At 31.7% G+C, this 17472-nt stretch overlaps 1 long non-coding RNA gene across 3 annotated transcripts; it reads left to right on the plus strand.

Moving 5' to 3' along the window:
• Window positions 1-592: 592 nt before the first annotated feature.
• Window positions 593-9232, plus strand: LOC148603994 (uncharacterized). 3 transcript variants are annotated; one of them, XR_015916455.1, is made up of 4 exons: window positions 594-874; window positions 1864-4438; window positions 5078-5209; window positions 5904-9232. It is a non-coding gene; the product is annotated as an uncharacterized LOC148603994 (long non-coding RNA). The 3 variants fall into 3 exon arrangements; XR_015916456.1 differs by having other exon boundaries at window positions 593-874; window positions 4953-5981; XR_015916454.1 differs by having other exon boundaries at window positions 5078-5981.
• Window positions 9233-17472: the final 8240 nt, after the last annotated feature.

Genomic DNA, 17472 nt, shown 5'->3' on the forward strand with positions numbered 1-17472 from the left:
ATTAAGTAACACAGCAAAGTTCAACTTTAAGAATACTGCCTTCAATATGGTAAGTTTTTTATATTGTTTTTGAAAGGTTTTAGTCTGCACTGCACCTTGGCTTTGAGTCATGGTTTAAAAACAACCAGTATCTTGCGATATGTTTAAATTTCTTACCTTGTATGTAATAATTAGTTATCAAGAGATGATTAGTGGTTATTTCCAATGAAAAACACTTTTTTATTGAAAAGAATAGTAATTTATTTATCAAATATAATCTATAAGTATATTTATTATCATGAACGTTTTACACAACTATTGTGATATAAAGTCTAGATATATGTATAAACAAAATCATGTTCACAGTATTGCAATTTAGTCTGTATTATTATTAACATTTCAAACCACACGTTATTTAGATTAACTGTTGAATAATCAATACATGAACAATGGAATTCCATGCAAACAGAAAATAAAACGCAGACGTAAAGTAGCACTTTGTAAGCTTTGTCTGAGGAAACAATTATTATTTTTTTACGGGAAACTTTATAATATCAGTGTGATTTGTATTACATGCATGGCTGATAATACACATTACAAACATATTTAAATGTGTAGTATAGTTAGGTCCTGTGTTTGAAACAAAATACAGGACCATTTAACGACAAAATGATTATTTCATTTTTTTTTTACTTTTAGATCAAAGAAATGAACTTTAATCGGTCGTTACTTGGTAGAGGTTATGTAGGCGTGGCAACAGTATGATTGGTCAAGGAAAAATCCAATACACCTAACTAACAGAGGTTCAATCTTAAAAGGACCATATTCAATTAAGCGCATAACAGGAAAATATTACTAGACCTACACTTACCATCATAACTTCCACACTGATGTAGTAAGTATACTATTTGATTAACATATTTTATTACGCGACTGGATCTTGAAGTTATCTGTTTTATTATATAGGTTGCAGTGATTTGCAGAATGTTCCCAGTGAAAAACAAAATCTAAAATTTACTCTGTGTAATTAATTCGTTAATTTTACACTCGCACTTTCTCACGTCAACATGTCACAAATATCAATCCGCCGCTCACCCAATTTTAAATTCATGTTGAAAATAGCAACGATTAATATGATAATAATTGGTTATCGTTAATTACCAGAATATGATCATTCCTGCCAACAACGAATTAAGATTTAACTAGTGCACAGAAACATTTCCGCACATCCGTTACATCTAGGCGTTCTTCGGCATTCCTGATCATATTTTGGTTATTAAAGAATCAAAAATATTTAAAACAACACTGTTGCAATACCTTGTTATCGATCTTTTTGAAAATTGTAGAGCTGTTAATAATTAAATTCATGCAAAGAGAGCAAAGATAATCCTATCAAAAACATTAAAGAATTAGTCCTTTGAAGTATTTTTAATGAGCCAATACTGTAAACTGTAAACAATATCGATTGTAAACAGTATGTTTCAAAAGAAAATGAACATTTTGCATATTGTTAAGAAAATAGAGGTATTTAGAAGAACTATTAATTTTTTCGTCATGTGTTTTTTTTTTTTTATAATTATTATTAAAGAATGCAGTATATTTGATAGTTAATTTAGAAATGTAAATGTGAATGCTGAAGTATAGACTTCCAAATATTTTGTTTTACATGTTTCATATTGAAAACATATGAAGCAAATCGTGTGAACACTGTTCAATTAGGTGCCTTTTAAAGGAAAAATATATAAATGATCGGTTATCTATCGACGTAGTTAATATACTTAATCAATACCGATGTGGACTGAAATATTTTGGATTGTCTGCAATGTAAATTAAATAACAAGAAATAAAAAACGTATTTACACTATGAATAATTTTTATTTTTAGATTGGTTGGTTGAGGAACAGGAAATTTGGAACTTATTAAAGCTAAGTTATTGCTTACTAAACAGTTTTATTACAGTTGTTAATGCACTCATACACAATCGTCATATATAGTACCAAGACCGATCTATGCAACTAAGTTTACGATCATTTATTAATAAGTTAATAGTTTCAGATCATTTGTTCAACTGTCAAACAGTTTCTGTAAAAAAAAATAGCGGCGGCATTCTGCAAACGAAATCTGGCACTAGTTTTTGATCTATCACAGATCAGTTAATATCATCCTTTAACCAGAGAAATTGTTTCGCTGATAAGTTCAGAGTCATATATAAACATATTATTAATAATTATAAGCTTATTCGGCTGTTAAAGGTAAAACGTGATTGACAAATATACAGTAGCGATCCCTTCTACCTACTCTTGAAATCCGTCAGAATCTGTCAGACAAAAAAAGAGGTCCATGACAGAAACTAGAACAAAATTCCTTACAGAGTCTGACCGATCCTGACAGAAACTGTCCTGGGTCACGACAAAGAAAAACGAAAAGCTGTTATAAACTGTCATACCATTGGACAGTTATTGATACCAGTTCAGTCTATGTTAGAACAGGAAGACTGGTTAAAAAATAGTGGACACAGTACTAAATAGTTGAATTTTTCTGTCTGATGTAATTTGGACTATTTAAATACTTAAAAGCAATAAATCATTAAAATTAATATTGAATTAACGACCTGTTGTCTGATGGTTTGATATAGCTATCATGTGGGTGACTATGACATATATATTCTAGTCAAAATACTTTAGATATGACATTTTCTTGCAAAATGTATGGGTGTGAGCACTTTCCAATTTCCAAAAGGGTATTTTCTCATTGTAAAAGTGTTCAATGTAAGTATCATGCTGGTAATTGGGACATATTTGTGATAGTCAAAATTCTAAAAATACATATATTTGCAAAATGTATGAGTACGAGCACTTTTAATTTTCTTAAGAGTCTACAATTATTTAATAACATGTTACTTTGTTTTAAGTTTAACTAATATGTGGGTGACTACAACACACATATTTCAGTCACAACTCTATAAGAATGATATTTCTTGTAAAATGCATGAATGCAAGCACTTATAATTTCCATTACGTCTAAAAGAATTGAATATAATGGTTTATTTTTTTTTTATTTCACTATCATGTGGGTGCTCATGACTGCGACACATACATTTCAGTCATAATTCTTTACAAATTACACTTTTTTTTTGCAAATTGTACGAGTATGAACACTTTTATTCCCGATAAAGCTCTTATATATATAAAATATATGAGGCTAAACACTTTAAATTTTAATAAGAGTATACAATTATTGTATGAAATGTCAATCTAAATTTCATTTGGTTGCGTGTGACACATATACTTCAGTCCAAATTACTATACATTCGACATTTTCATGCAAAGCATTTGTAATTTCGATAAGTCGAAGCTCATTGTTTGCAGAATCTTTGAGTGCGAGCACTTATGATTTCAATAAGGATCTTAAATTGTTGTATACAATGTATTTGTTTTAAATCTTACTATCATTTGGATGACTGTGACAAATATATTTCAGTCAGAATTATTTTAATTTGACATTTTTTTGCAAATATATGAGTGCGAACACTATCAAGTGACGTAGCGCCTGGTACGGTAGATATGGCAAGGGTCGTACCAATATTGTCTGTTGGTACTGGATGTTGTACATTAGGGTAACAGCTAACTAGAATAAGTTAAAATATAACAAAGCTTCCTTCTCACCATACCATTTGAAAATATGTCATAAACTATTCTAATCAACGCAATTAAGAAGTTGAATATTACTGGCTAGGTGATGTTATTCAGATTGACAGATTGATGTCAAACATAACAGTTTCTAATTAGAGAGTTTCAAGACCCATGCTAGATTACGACATAGTTTATTTAAACCCCCGACAGATTCTGGCAAGGTGTGTCGCGATTTAGAACAGTTTCTGATTGTTTAGAACTTTTCAATGAGAGCAAACTCTCACAAAATCGAAGAGTGGTGAGGAATGTGCCAACTGTATATAGTATGTACGAAATTAGTCTATGTTATGGAGTTCTTTGCTCTTATTCGATTTCGAATATGCCATAAATTTATCTTTATTGCAGATTTGTCATTTATTAGGGTAAACAAAGATGACAAGAAGACACGCGACCACAAATAACGACAGCGCTATTAATAGTAAAAGTGTAGATTAAAACAAAATCCACAAAAATGAAAAAAAAGTGTTATTGTGTTCAAATCGGGTTTAGTAATTTCTTCTACATCGTGATGGGCCTAAATGAATACGCATTCATGAAATTCCTTACGGAGGTGAAGCCTGAAATCGCAATGTTGAATGTCTGGACAGGAAGTTTAATTTAGTAATTCATCAATTGAGAAAGATTTAATGTGCGTGCCTCGAAGCTGTCCAGCAGAAACTATCGTATACTGCATTTTTGTTTTGCATGTGTCAAGTGTTGTTACTCGATCAATATCACAATGAAGATGACAGAGAAATATAAATGTTTACCACTTTAACAATGCTAAGGTAAGCCTTACAAAAAATAATCATATTCGTCCTTTATTTTTGTACTAACAACATGCGGCTATTATTGCAACATATATTTCTGAATATTTATTTAATTTTTTGGTAACAATTTAAGACAAGGTTGGAGACAAATTTCTATTTAAATTAAGAGCTTACAGTTAAAAGTTCGCAATTTCATAAGCCTTTTCTTTAACTTATCCTTTGTCGATATCAACTTGTTTTGTTTCGGGAGATATTTATTTGATTTGATGTAATATTAAGCAATTTGCTTTATATTGTATTGTAAGATTGTAAAAAAACACATACAACCCTATCACTATCTAATTTACGTTTAAAACTTTGTATGGCGTAAAATTTAGAACCTGGATGTAATTACATGGTAACTTTCTGTATAACAACTCTGTTTAAGTTTGACCTTTTACCTTTTGAACTTTTTGCGGATATATCAACCACATGGGCTTTGTCTAATTTGCACTTTTTTATTTGAATTTCATATCTTAAAATATAATTTGAGATCTGGATGACACCATGATCATCATTTTGTAAATATGTTGACATTTAATAAGTGTATCCATCTACACCACGAACAATGAATTATTCAACTTGTTACAGTTTTCCTTCCTCTTTTGTCTACTGTAGACTTGACTTTTTTATGAGCAATTCGGTGGGTGTTACTAAAAAGCAGAGGACGCTTACCATACCGGTGGACCTGGTGCATGCTTCCAGTTTTTATGTATGAAGTCCGAGTTGCCCATTTACTTTTGTTACTTTGTATGTATTATTTTCGTTATATAATGTTTTCGTTGTGTCTGTCTGTTTTTCATGTCTGGTCTTTGTCCCTAGATTACATTCATTTTATTTACGCCAGACTTTTGATTAATATCTCATGGACATTTTTACATTTAAGAAGAGACTTAATTCTTTTTAAATAATAAGATAATTATATTTTATAATTCGTAGTATTTTAAGACCAAGACAACACGAACATCATGTTTGATGTCTTTGTTTAGATAGTATACATACATTACATAGCCATATTTCCTTTGAATTGTTTTGTTTGTTCATTGTCGTTGTTCGTTATTTGTAAACTTTGCGTTATTCCTTCCAGTAAATCGTCTAAATATTTCTTTAAGATATAATAAACGTTGAAACGAAATTTTGTTGTTTATTTTTTATCGAGTTTATATGTATCATACCAAAAAAAATCTAAATATTCCCACAACCGTCTTGAAAGTTGCCTCAAATATATTACGATATGAGTACATTGCGTAGAAGATACAAGTGTTAAGAAGTTGGTATTGTAACTTTGATTATTTTCCACCTTATTTGTTTAAATAAAAGTACTGATAATACCAGCAATTTTTAAATGCATGCATATTTTTACTAATTGCAATTACCTGTATATGTTTGAACCAATTATTAAATGGATTTCATATCTTAAGTGTTTTTTTTTTTTTATTTGCAGATATAAAGACGACATTTCTAGATGTTTAGCAGTCATCGGAATAATGCATCTTTTTTATGAATAAAGTCAAACAATGTTTTTTTTTCTAAGCAGAAATCGGAGAAACCACGATTACTAACTTCATTGTTCCCATGGTTTTACTATTGGTTCTTCCCCTCAATTAGGCTTATTTTAGTTAATACTTATATTTTTCTGGATATTTATTTTTACAGTTGCAAAGAGCTAAATGTAATTGTAGAATATCACGTTAAAGTCATTAATGCGTGAAATGGGGAGGATTGTGATCATGCTAAAGTACTTTAAGCCCGCCGCATTTATTGAGCCTGCCCCAAGTCAGGAATTGCATGGCCACTGTACATATTGCTTCGTTTTCACTGTCAGTTTACTTTTATGTTGCTGGAGTCGATAGGGGCAACCGTTTGCTCTACCCATGTATATTGTTATTTTGGGCTAGCTGCAATATAACCCATTGTTTGAAAGTTTGCTCCTCATTCACTAAAGACGAATAGGTGGCTTTGAGCTGATATGTATCCCTCCCCATGGAGTTGTTCTCTCTTTCATGCATTCACTACATCCTGCGTTTTCAGACTAAAAACTGAGAATAATATACACAGAATATCTTAAATTAAACAAACTCAACAAAACCATTACAGAACAACAAATAAACCTTAAACTAACAAACCAAAAACCACAGAAATAACAAACAAATTATAGATAACAAAAAATAAAACCGGCAAAACCAAACAACATAAAACAACCTAGACCGTATAAAAAAGTGGGGGCAATCCTCAGATTTGGTCAGTTATACGGAGGTATGGTACAGTCTTTAAAACCGACACAACAGTTCCATAATAATGTTATATAAAGAGTTTGATCACAATGAAAAATGATTTTATAAGTTTTGTGTGTCCTTCAATGTATTTATTGTATCAATTGTCACAAACAAATACTGAAATTGAAGGAGTATCACCATAGGTTATTGTGTATATGTAGAAAGACGGTTGATACAATCGATTTGCCATTCTCTAATGATTACATCCAGTTTTTCCTTTTGCCAGGAATTTTCATCTGTCTGATGGTACACGAATGTGATGGGCTACACTAAACATCTAAAAATCAGGCTTACCGAATCTCGTGAATATCACTTCTTTACAACATTTATAGCCGACCCAATAATTTTACGACAGTTGAAGTGTGGCTTTTTCCACTACAGGAACAAATTAAAGTAATGTGTCAAGGTCGCCCTGAACATGAACTACTCCTTAAAAACGCTCCCATTGTGTTCCAATATTATTGTAAACGGGGCAGAAAATCCTCATTCAATTTAGAGTGATGTATGCACGTTGCAGTATATTACTTCCTATATTTATTTCTCATTATTTGTCTCTTGACTTTAAAATCATTTGTTCTGCTTTGGGCTGTTAAGATAGACCTTTTATTCTTACCAATCGTTTACCTACATTTATGGCGATAAACTGAAGATTTAAAAATCTTTGAGGCTCTAATCTAAAGCGTTTAGTGCGAGAGTTATTGTACATGTAATGTACCGTTTTTGTGTTGGTTAAAATGTCATATAGATGAACGTCCGGGAGTATCAATGTGATTAGTACTTAAATGACTTACATTACACATAGAAAAAAAAAGATGAATAAATGAACATTCAATCAATGTTAAGGGCATTATGAAACATTAACAAATACAATGTGCAGACCGAACGTGTTCATATATAAGTTGAACTGAAACAATTGAATTGAATTGAAAAGACGTGGATAATCTATAAAGTGTTATTTGCACTTTGACCAACGAAATATTATCTTTTCAATAAATTTAAATATTTGCACTGATGAAGAATTATTCCTTCTGAATTGTTATTATATTAAGATAAAAAAAAAACTGTCTCCTTAAACACGCTTGGTTAGAGACTCACATATTTCCAAATCTTCAGTTGAGATACAATGAATAATATCCGAAATGTTAGCAATGAAATGCTACGGATAAAGGATCAAATGTAACTTTAATCAAAACGGGATCAATTTGAAAGTCAGGATACTAAGATGAAATAAAAAACATGGCGAAATGCATAACTAACAAAAAACTGGAAAGCAAAATGAATGAGTAACCTCTATTCCATTAATAAATATGCATTTGGGCCTAAAGCTTTGTAGGATATAAACCTTATTTATCTTTAGGAGTTATTAATGTCAAAGAAGGCCATGACAAATCACATGCATTTGTTCATATGTCATTGTTTGTAAAGAATTTGTAAAGTATTGATATTCTCGCAATTTTAAGTTAAATGCAGCACAAACATTATTGTGATATTAACAAAATGGAAACTCCATGCTCGGGATCAGATTGAAAATAACTATCGGTGAATGGGGAATCAATGCTTTTGATTGCATTTTCTTTCACGGAAAACCACAACCCATGTTTTTATTTGTAGTTGTCTACTAGACATATTGGTCAAACTCAATAATAAAGAATAATATAGGGAACCAAGGTTATAGCGGTAATCCGGTAATCAGAAGAATGCAACCCAGGGACAAAGACCAGACATGGGAAACAGACATACATAAAGTAACTAAAATCATATATACAAAGTAACAAAAGCAAATGAGCAACTCGGACTCAAACCTGAGAGCATGGATCAGGTGCAACGGTGTGGGTAAGCGTCTTCTGATTTTCTAGAAACACCTACCCAGTTGCTCATAAAAAGTCAAGTCCTGGGTAGTCGAAAGAGAAAAGGGAAACCATGACACGTTGAACAAATCAGTTTTCAAGGCGCAGATGAATACACCTAACGGTCACCGAGTTCACGATGACGACCATAAAACATCCGTTGTAATGATTTCAATCTTGTAGCAATAAAGCCCTGTCATGAAGCTTATGTATTAGAATTTTAACGCGATTAAAAAAAATCTGCATGGTTACGACAAGCTCTGAGATAACCTAAAAGTTTTGATATGCTCCATACGCAGGTGCTGACGGGATGTTGCCACATATGAAAGGAAAGTTGACAATTCTGAATTGAAAGTCACGATTGTCGTAAAGTGTACGTCAAGATATAAGGCTGTAGTATCTTATATATCAAGCTCTTTGGGGTAGATGCAATATATCAAATCCCCGAATTTAGGATTGTTTAAAAATAATACTTCACCTATATAACGCAAACTCATGTTCAAGGATCTAGTTAAACTATATTGTTTCTTCAAATCAGATCAGCTATAAAGTAAGCTCCATGAGACTGAAGGAATAGGTCAAATCATCATAGAAGTTACGTGTATTTATCGTATCGATTTTGATAAAGGGTCTCTTACTCTATAACGGTCTGCAAATGAATAAACAAAAAACAGACAAGATATATGTCAATCACCTGTCAGTTATAAAGTTGATGGTTTGAACGAATTAAAAAGAATGTGCTAAGAGTAAATCGCATTCCGAAAAATATTTTAACGCACGAAGAACAAGTACAAAGGTGTTTGCAGGCCGAACCAAAACGTTATGTATACGAACCGCTAACGATCTAGACGTATTGACAACTGATAGGAAATAAATTGAACGATTTCATAGCGAATACACAACGACTCTTACTAAATAATATATGAATTTATCACTTTTTATGAATAAGTGAACAAATTAAAGAAAATTGCAGGTCTTACTGTTTTACTGTTGTTCAATGTTGATATTTCTTCTTTAATTAGAGCTAATCCGAAAACAAAAACATGTACTACAAGAAGATAGTTTTACGGGACTGTATTATTGATATTACTTAATTAACAACCCACATTGCTACATGTGTGGTTAATTCTTCAATACTTAGTGTAATGAATTAATTACGGGAGTTTTCTAATTGATATTTGGGGTAAAAATGTTTCAAACTTTTCAAAAAAAAAAAAACTCTTAAAAATATCTACATCAATGTTAAAAACAAATCAGTATATATCATATCTACAGTTGATAAGATCATAGTGTGTCAGCAAAACCCACCCGTGCACTGAATACGTAGAAAAAAATATATCAAAACTACCCAACTGAGATAAAAAAATGTCAGTTCAAGGCCACTTATGGGTCTTCAATGAACGAAGAGGTCTATTTAAAAAAAAAAACGTAATTGTTAAATAATTGACTATTGAATATCAATTATGTAAAAAATATAAGTTTTCGTACATGTAATGTACTGTTTTATGATTAAAAAGTCATATTGCTGAACACCCGGTAGTATCAATGTGATTAGTACTTGAATGATGCTCTTCAATGTACTTTTTTTTTAAATTGTTATACAATCACAATAAATAACCAGATAACGATATATTAGTATGAACACATTTGTTATAAATTTAATATTATTAAACCGAAAACGTCCTGCTGTTTTTCAACTATTAGTTAAATCTTACCAAAATATTATACTCCAGTGCATATTGACCTTTTTCACAATAGTTAGGTTTCGTCCAATCACCAAAACTATCGATACCATTCGTTACAACTATAAAAAAATAACTAGTTGCCTTTAAAGAATGCATATCGGGTTTATTCATACAATCGAATGTATGTTAAATTTGTCTATATCAGAAAATTTCATTTAAAGATAAAATAAAAGGAAAAGAATGTTAAACCTATATTTTTCGATTCTGAACTCGTCATCTCAAACATACATGATCTACGCCAATCTAGAACTTATCAGCGTTGTGTCAAAACACTTCCATTGATCAGCCGGTTTAGGGAAGAGTAATCAAGGGAACTAAGATTATAACGGTAATCAAAAGAATGCAATACAGGGACAAAGACCCGACATGGAAAACAGACATACACAACAAAGAACATAAAGTAATTAAAATCATACATACAAAGTAACAAAAGTAAATAAGCAACTCGGATTCCACTAAAACTGGAAGCCTGACCAGGCGCACCAGTAGGGTAAGCGTCCTACCGTAAAAAATCCAATAAATACTGTTTTAAGTCCCAAGAGTGTGAGAAAAACTGTCTCTGAATGTGTTTTCTCATTTTTTTTCCATCTATACATCCTTTTTTCATTATATGAATGTATGGAGCTGAACACAAGGCAGAATTATCCCAATCTGGGGAAGCAGACCAATTATTAGATCGGCTACAGAATCCATATAGGAAAAAGATGAATCGGCTATGAGACAAGTCGGCCAAACATTGCTAACCCATAGATAGCAGAATATAATTATCCATCACAGTTGATATTGAGCATTACAGTCTGTTAACACATAGAAAACGGCCCGTGGACCCATAGATAACAGTGTTATCACATAGATAGAGACGATTGATTTGTATATCAAAGTGCTTATTTTCAGCAGTGTGAAGTTGGTTACTTATTCGACATTCGTTTGATATTCAATTTGCATTTGTTTGATATTCATTTGATTTGTATTTCACATTCGATTGACATTAATTTCATTTTCATCAATTTCCAATTTAGATATAATTTGTATTTTTATATTCAAAATAAAAAAAAATCTAAAAAATTACAGATCAATACTCGGATATCGATCCACAGAGCTCCAAAATTGTCGGTTTTCACATCAGACCTGTATATTGTAGCGACTTTTTCCCCCGTTAACCGGAAGTGTTTCAAGCAGCCACTATATAATATACACCATTACATGTTGATAATGTAAACAAAAAATACCACTAAGTGCACAAGTATAAAGCAGGTCTTTCAACATAAAATTGGGGTCTTAGTTCATATTGGTTACGCCACGCTAGATAGTAGTATAATTTTTACCTCTGAAAATACAAGTGAGGGCCACAGGTGTTCTGTCTACCTTGGAGCTGGTGGGGCACAGTGGTCTAATGACAACAACTGGAATAATTAAAACAAAAAAGATCAATTTGAAGACAGAAGCTTTCGGTTTATATGTAACTGCCCAACTTGTTAGAATTTTATATCCATTTTCAGGTATGTCCTGTAATCTGTAAACATTACTGTATCGAAGTTGAGGGCCTCCTAACGGTGATTGCTTAAGAAATCTTTGCATTTGCACCGAAGTCTATATTTTCCTTAATAATTACTTCCGACAATAAAGAAAAATGTTGAGTACGAGTAAATAAATCTGTAAATTTGAGAAATGCTTTGGACTAATCATTACAAGTTAAGAACAATGAAAACAAAATGTGTCTTAACCGTTATAAAGACATTCCAAAAAACATCCCTTATACAATAATACAAATACAATCATTTAAATATATATAAATTGTCCCTATTGCGTATGATTTCAAACAGACGGACGAACAACAACAACAACAACAAAACCTCTGAGTGGCAAACGAGAAATCACTTCATTACAAACCTACTGACATAATCCCTAATTAGTAATTAGTAAATATCATTATGGCCGAAGTTTTACAGTCGACATGAAGATTTGATAACCGATTTAAAGTTTCTGAATAGGACATTCCAGATAGACATTGTGTGATGTTAGTATATGTAATAAACGAATATTTTCTTTCACAATGGGGCAGATTTTAATGGTTAAGTGTGGTTACCATTCTTTTGCCCAGAAAGAAAAATAAAAGAAAAAGAAATAAAAGAACTCGGTTTCAAAACTTTTTCAAGTCCTACTGGCATTTTGCTTCATCATTTGTTTTTTTCGTATTCATCTGCGCCATGAAACTGATTTACTCAACGTGTCATAGTTTTCCTCTCCTCTTTCGAGCAACTCGGCGGGTGTTTTTAGAAAAGTAGAGGACGCTCACCCTTTTGTTGGACCTGGTCCATGCTGCTAATTTTTATTGGCGTCTGAGTTGCTCATTTGCTTTTGTTACTTTGTATGTATAATTGTGGTCACTTCATGTTCTTTGTTGTGTATGTCTGTTTTCCATGCCTCTGGATTACAGTCTTTTGATTACCGCTATAACCTTGGTTTCCTTGAGTATTCTTTCAAAGTAAGAACTTTTTTTAATTTATTGTACACACAATCATATTACAGAAACATGATCAATCGAAAAAAAATTGCTATGAACCCGAACGGTAATAGGTTGTGTACAGAACACAGTTTTTGTGATCACCACAAATTCAGATGAGATTTGTTAAGATTCGTAAAACCAACATCTTAGCCTGTTGACACCTGGATATGGGAAAATTCGATCCTGGTTCAACTTTAAAAAGTGAGATTCTGTATCATTATTCTATCTTTATTTATCTCTGGGATGTCGTAAAAGGAGTCAACAGGAATATGGTAAACGGTTACTCCCTTCACACATCATTATACAAAAACAAATAATCTAACAGAAAAACTCACTTAATTAAATGTTTCTTTATATATGGATAGACAGCCAGTTAATCACTACAAATATTTTCTGCTGACAAAATGTTTTGTCAGATATCATTCTAATTCGTATTTTTGTTGTCATAGAAACATTTTTGTGATTGTAAAGAAAACCTGAAATAGATGCCTATCAAAAATTATAACTGAAAATTTCTAAACTATGGTCAACCCTGAGATTTCAAGGTTTTTGTTAATTAACGAAAATAATATTGTTAAGAAAAAGACTCAATAAACTTAATTCATTTGGTATGGACACATTTTGACCACTAATACAACGATGACAGACAACTTATAAACAAACATTGAAAAAAAGAGTAACAACTTTTTGTTATTTTTTTACAGTGAAGACGGTGGTCCATTTCTCATGGCAGAGAACCGCTAAACAATAAGCTTATATTAATCAATTTTCAATTTTCATTATTGCCATAATCTTAAGCATCTTACCAACTGATGAAGTTTTAACATTCAATTCGACAGCAGATTAAGTTTTCACGGATTTCTTTGACATCGTATGGACATGACATGAAATTACTCCGTTGGAGAAAGAAGGAAGATGCACTTCCTGGTCCATACTTATGTTTTGAAGTTGAGCCTGGTCGATCCTTCACTTTTAGTGTGCTTGCGTCACGTTTCAGTTTATTCTTTGATCTTACTGTTTCAATTTTTGGCTCAATAGTTTCCCTTTACTTTCAAACCTTTGTCGTGGCTTGAATTTGATCTTACATCCATTCCATTCTAACGCCTATGAGATTTTTTTTTGGAGCATTGACAAAATCTTTGCAGTTCTGGCATCAAATAACTGTACAATCATTTGATAGGTATTTTGATTTTTTCTTCATTAAGAATGATTGGACTTAAATGTTCTGTCCGTCGGTATGCTAACCAATCTCAATACTTCGCTCACGCCTAACCAGTCGCCAAAGACACCACTCGCGTACTTTAATATATTTGTTTTTTTTTAATCTTTTAGCAGGACAGGATGATACATATGTTGTTGCAAAGTGTTTCATTTAGTCCTCTCCATTGAATAATTTTTTATTCATACCTATTTTCTATGCAGAATATAAATTATTGAACATTCAATCACTCGCCCTATTAAAACCTGGTATTAATCCAAACTGAAAAAAAAAGGTACATCACAAATTACACGTGTTTACTAGAAGAGTAGTCAGGGGAACCAAGATTCTAGAGGAAATCAAAATAATAAAATATAGGGGCAAAGACCGGACATGGAAAACATAGAGAACCGTTCGGAGTCCACTAAAAATATTAATTTTGCTTTTATCAATGCTTATTACCATATCATGCTATTCAGAATATTGCCCTAAGTATAGTTACGATCTCATTTGCTTATTTAAGACAGTTTATTAAAGGCCCCCCACAAATGAATGTACGTTTACAAACAATATACTGAAACTTATTACAAAGATATCGGTATTATACAAAATTATACCAAACGAAATGATTTAATAACGTAAAACGATAAAGTGTAAAGGCATACACATATTTTCAATTCATGTGTAATCTTTCTAACATTTGTAGAATATGTATATTTGTGTCTAAAAAGATGAAGTAATCGTCCTCTTATATTATGATAGCCGATATGAAAGGCCTTTATGTCAATCAGATGTTTTTGTTTCGTGTTTGTGACTCAATTGCTCGACGGTCTAAGTCTTCCTTGTACAGCATATCTGAAGAACCATAATTAACATAAATAACATTATGCAACTCAATGTCTCATCTTTACAATTGTACCCAAAAAGACGCAGTAACCCTTACGATTTGAAAAAAAGAATGCTTCATTTATTTTTTGGCAACATAAAGGTTCGTAAATGGGTGACATAAGGACAGCAAAAAATCATATTTTAGGCGATGAGTGAGGGTTTGGGGTAGGTCGAGGTCGCAAAGTGGGTTATTAAAGCCAACGTACTGCATGAAAGACTGAACCGCCTAAATTAGACTGAACAAATCTTAAATGGTCACGCACAGCAGGTATCTTACATTTAGATACTGAACGTCTGAATTAATATGAAACATGAAACAAATTTTGTCCAGACCGAAATGGTCTTTTAAGACTTTAACCAAAGTACTTGTGGAGGTAATGCCTATATGTCCTTCGGAACACCAAAATAATGCTTAAAACTGGCACTTGTTTTGCACCTAAAATAATTATTTGGGTAAATGTATTTTATTCATCTTTATGTCAACCATTTCAAGAATTGTGAAGTGTCTAATGCACTTCACTCTGAGAAATTAATTTAACAGATATATTTGCACGAATTTAGTGTGTGGCCAGTAGTACTTTTTTGTATGTTGTCTGACTCAAATCAAAGTTCATTATATTTAATAGACTATTTTCTCTAGCTCACCTTACGTACATGCATACTTCATGATACGTATTTGCATTATTTTCTTTATTGTCCTAAAAATGCTGAAGTAACTTCATTTGCAAGGCTTATCCTTATACTTATCGTCCGAGGTCTATTTAATCAAATGTTTCAAAGTATTTCGAGATCGATGTGCTTAAAAAGCTATACTACTTTTTCCTACCGGTACACCTGGTTCATGTTCCCAGTTTGAACAGACAGGAATAAACAAAAGAAAGCAAAATAAATAAATATAATTGAACTAACGGGTGAAATTGTTTGATAACATAAGGATTTCATAATTAATGCCTTAAGACTCTGATGAACCAAAACTATAATAATTGAAGTTCATCAAGGTGTTTGAAAAAATGTTCAGGACGGTTTTAGTAGGATTATCATAAGATTTCAATATTTTTTCTGTCATTATTTGAAGATGGTATAATATGATGACTATTTACATAGTCTGATAACACAGATAATTACAGAGACTCTGATGAACCAAAACTATAATAATTGAAGTTCATCAAGGTGTTTGAAAAAATGTTCAGGACGGTTTTAGTAGGATTATCATAAGATTTCAATATTTTTTCTGTCATTATTTGAAGATGGTATAATATGATGACTATTTACATAGTCTGATAACACAGATAATTACAGAGACTATAGGAAATGTCTTCTGTCACCAAGAGTATTTTAATTCTTTGTATTGATAATTTGGAACTCAGGTAATTGAAGATCCTTAAACATCTTAAAAAGCTGTAATAAGTTTCAGATTGCTTTGATAACCTCCGGGAGAGAGACATAATTTGATTGCTTGGTTAAACAAATCAAAAGATTAAAAAGACAATACTGATCCGTAAAAGTGAACATTGATTAAAAGATATACCAAGTTTATATCATGTGGAAAACGATATAATCTCTAAAAGCTCATGTAACAGAGTGTATCCGTTGTTTGATTATAAAATACCCCTATAACGTTACCTCAGGAGATATCTGTAGTTCTGAACACTGACACTGAATTGTATCTGATATGTTCCACCCTTTGTTATTTAAAATATGATAGTTCTTCTTTGTTGTTGTCATCGTGTGTTTCTTTTATCCGTTTGTCCAAAGTCTGATTATATCATGTTCCTGTAACTTTATTACGATCTGTTAAATATCTGGTTTAGAATTTTGGATTTTATTTGAGGTATTCTTTATAAGTTGATGGGGTGAATTGAAATGTATCCAATGCACTTAAGTACCACCTCGTTTGTCATGTCGGTGGCAAATATATAAAAATATGATATGAAACATATGTAAAAGAACAAATTTACATCCAATTTTCTGTCTACAATATATGTCACTAATGCATCCATTGTTATTTTATTTCTGAATGGCTGAATTTAAAACAAAAGTGTTTATATATCTTTCTACAGTCAATTAAAAAAATGATATAAACGCAAGTATGTATTTCCTTGTTACCATAAAGCGGGTAGTTTTCGATGGGTTCTTAATTTGGCGCTTTTCAGCAGTCTGTTTAAACTATATTTACTCAGAGCCTAAAAACTTAGTGCACCACTTTACATCTGCAAAATTAAATATCCGCAGAACTTGTTGCATACTTTTTTCGGTTTAATATCGTTGAAATTTACACCACGCCAAAATATGGTATATTTTTGCAATAAGAACTTAGCCCCAAATATAAAAAAATAGATTTTAATAATTAATTTAATAATCGCTCATATAATCGTAAGTCACCATTTGGGATTCGAAACGTTTCCGATTGAGTTATGCACTAATATTAGCCTAGTGGTATGAATTTTAAGAACAAAGTTATCGATTCAATTGTGTTATGCAAATTGTATTACCGTATACCGTATTCTTCATTTGTCAATAAGATATGAATAATTTGTACATCAAAGTGTTTGT

This window comes from Perna viridis, chromosome 11, assembly GCF_037379345.1.
Source record: "Perna viridis isolate PV_CMFRI_1.1 ecotype Kerala chromosome 11, ASM3737934v1, whole genome shotgun sequence".
Taxonomy (NCBI): domain Eukaryota; kingdom Metazoa; phylum Mollusca; class Bivalvia; order Mytilida; family Mytilidae; genus Perna; species Perna viridis.